This window comes from Myodes glareolus, chromosome 17 (assembly GCF_982192425.1).
Source record: "Myodes glareolus chromosome 17, mMyoGla1.1, whole genome shotgun sequence".
Taxonomy (NCBI): Eukaryota; Metazoa; Chordata; class Mammalia; order Rodentia; family Cricetidae; genus Myodes; species Myodes glareolus.
Genome location: NC_142042.1, coordinates 11,137,717 through 11,141,145, shown reverse-complemented (window position 1 = coordinate 11,141,145; position 3,429 = coordinate 11,137,717).

Here is a 3,429-nt window from a genome sequence, read left to right as displayed (position 1 = left end):
CACAAGGTAGTGAAATAAATTGCTTAAGGTCACAACTTGTGTCTAACTTCCTGGTAGTCTGACTACAGGGCTCACATTCTCAACCAGGTGCAAAGACCATGATTAACTGTGTAACATTTCACATGATAAAGGTGACATTTCAAGTCAGAATAAGGAAGTATAGCCAAAAGGAATATCACCATAATTAGAATATTATTTCAGAAAAATTAATATACGGCTAGATTTTTTTTCATCATACTTGCTAAGTGAACTAAGAACTGTAGGATAAAATGCACATCTTTAAAAAGTAGAAAACATGCATATGCCTTTTAAAAACATTTGTATAGGTGGGACTGGAAAGATGTCTCAGCAGTTAAAAGCACTGGCTGCTCTTCCAGAAGACCTGGGCTCAATTCCCAGCACCTGCGTGGCAACTCACAGCTGCCTGTAACTCCAGTTCCAAGCAATCTAGTACCTCACATTGACATACATTAAGGCAAAGCACCAAGGCATAGTATCTTGTATAGAGAAGTACCTCATGGTGTAATAGGCTGAAACAAACAGCAAAATGTAGCAGATTTGATTGGAAGGACTTACAGAAGAAAATATGGTCACAAAAAAATGCAGATAGAAATATCCAAAAATAAATCCTAGTAACAAAGTTACTAAGGATAAACAAAACCAAACCAGTTCACTGAAGAGAAGTGGAAAATATAACAAATTTCTCACATATATAAACATATATGTATATGTTTATATGTATAAACAGCATTTGCTAACATTTATTTTCAATATTAATTCTCAGCATGGCTATATGTGAGTGTGGAAGATCTGATAGTCCTACATGACTGTGGTGTGTCTAATTGGTAAATGACTTGATAAAAACAATCGGGTAGTGAATATTTTGCCTCGAATTATTAACTTGATTTGAAAACATGTTTATTTTTTATCTTAGTGTTTCTACACTAATATACATAAATTAACATAATGTTTTTAGGTCCATGTATTATGTTGGAGCAAGGACTTACTATGTAGTCTTGGATAGCATGTTATTGATAATGTAGCTCATGCTAACCTTGAGCTCATAGCAATCCTACTTCAGCCTCCCAATTAGGGAGCTACATGAGTGCAGTCATCTTTTCAGTCCATATATTTAAAAGGATATTTACTCCTGGAAATCTCAGCAGTCAGTACTATCATCAGTCTATATATGCCATCTGGAAGATTGCCATAGATTGCAATAGGTTGGGAAGTTAATTTTGCTGCTTTTCCTTCAGACACATGCATGTGAACTTCAGAGTTTACATGTGCTTTTAAAATAGCTTGGCAATACTCGATTGTCAAGGCTGTACCTACAAACAGATGGAAGTACATTCAGAAGCCTATGAATATCCTCAAGATGGATTCTTGGGCTGTGTATTGGAATGTTTTGGCTATGGATATAATATGGGCCTACTATGTTACATCGTTTAAACTTACCACATTCTGCTTCAGAGTGATATTGACTACACTCAGTAACAATGAAAATGCTGTTGACATCTCCTAGGCATGTCATCAAAAGTTAGTTTCCTTGAGAAAAGGTCATCATTCATTTCTTAATCATTATCATCATCACCACCATCGTTATCATTATCACTACCCCATCATCTCACCATCATTGAAATGATTTGCCTTGTTCTAGTTCAATTATACTGAGATGTCAGAGTTCAGAGATCTCACCCACTATACAGTTGGTCAAAAGAGACACTTGTTTGAGATTTAGATAGTGGAACTGAAGCAGCAGCCAATAATCTTAGAAAGATGCCATGGTCAGGTGTATTGGTGGTCACATGCAAGACTGAGCTTCTACATCATCTCACTGTTGATCTATTACAAACTCGCCTCTTCCTTCCAAATTTGACCTTGTTGAGAAACAGAAGCTCCAATCATACCAATAAACTATAACTTGCTGACTTTGGTCCTATAGAGAGAAGATGATGGGGAATGCCTTTCTGTATAAGTGTTGCTTTTATTGGTTGATGAATAAAGATGTTTGGACCAATGGCTTAACAGAACAAAGCCAGGCTAGAAGAGATATATAGAGAGAAAGTAGGAAGAGTCAGGGAGATGCCATGTAGCTGCCGAAGGAGACAGATGCCCCAGGACCTTACTGGTAGGCCACAATCTTGTGGTAAAATACAAAATAATAGAAATGGGTCCATTTAAGATAGAGCTTACTAGATATGCCAGAGCTGTTGGCCAAGCAGTGTTGTAATTAGTATAGTTTCTGTATGATTATTTGGGTCTGAACGGCCAGGAAATAAATGTGCAGTCTCTGCCTATAGATGTCCTTAAGAATTCCTACCATCATGCAAGGTTGACAGGTGAAATATAGGGCATTCCTTTAAATTTAAATTTGGATTTCAGATGTGCCACAAACACCTTTTTTTCCTTTTTCTTTTTTGGTCTGAATACATTTGAAATACAGAAGGGTTGAATGTGACAGTGTGAACTGACTGCCCTCTAATATTTCATGGTAGGGATGGCCCTGAATGGACTGAAGCAGTTGAAGTCTTGCATTGATAAGACATACTTGTCTTAAAACAATTGTTTCTGAAACACTAATTGCATTAGGCATCCTACACTTGTCACTCACTGAGTGTGGTAAATCTTACTTTGTGCAGTTCTCTGAGACCTCAGCTCCATTTCCACAGTTATGATTTCACTCCACAATGTCTATTTGAAGAGTAACACCCTTCCACACAGGATTTATAGTGATTTTTTTGTTGATAGTAATAATGAAAATAGAAACAAAATGGTAAATGCTGACATCAATACACACAGCATTGAACATTTCCCAATATTTCAAACCTAATTATTGCAGTGAAATTTCGTTTGTATTTTACTAAATAAGATCAGAGAGTAAAACAGCCGCACTGGTCAGCCTTACAAACCAGGCAATGGTGACACACACTTTTAATCCCAGTAAGCACATTAGTTTGCCATAAGAGCTGAACAGTAGTGGTGTATGCCTTTAATCCCAGCACTAGAGAGGAATATAAGATGGGAGGATATAGCTCTCAGACATAGTTTCATCCTGAGATTCCTGGAGGCAGGATCTCCACTCCAGACTGAGTTAGAGGTAAGAGCCAGTGACTGACTGTTTCTCTTTTCTGACCTTCAGGTTGAACCCCAATATCTTTCTCTGGGCTTTTATTAGTCATGCGACAAATTATTATTAATTACACTATCTCATGGTTAATGTATTTCAAAATTCAATTAACACACAGACCTTATAAATCAATTTAAAATATTTTACACCTTTTTCTTTCTCCAGTTTTGGTTAAGGAAAGTACAAAGTAAGTTTGTCATTTCAGACATATGTATCTGATAATTAAGAAATTGAGATAGCAAGAGGATAGGGAAACCTTGAGAGTTCTATAATGAGTTAATGGAGTATTTGCGGTGGAA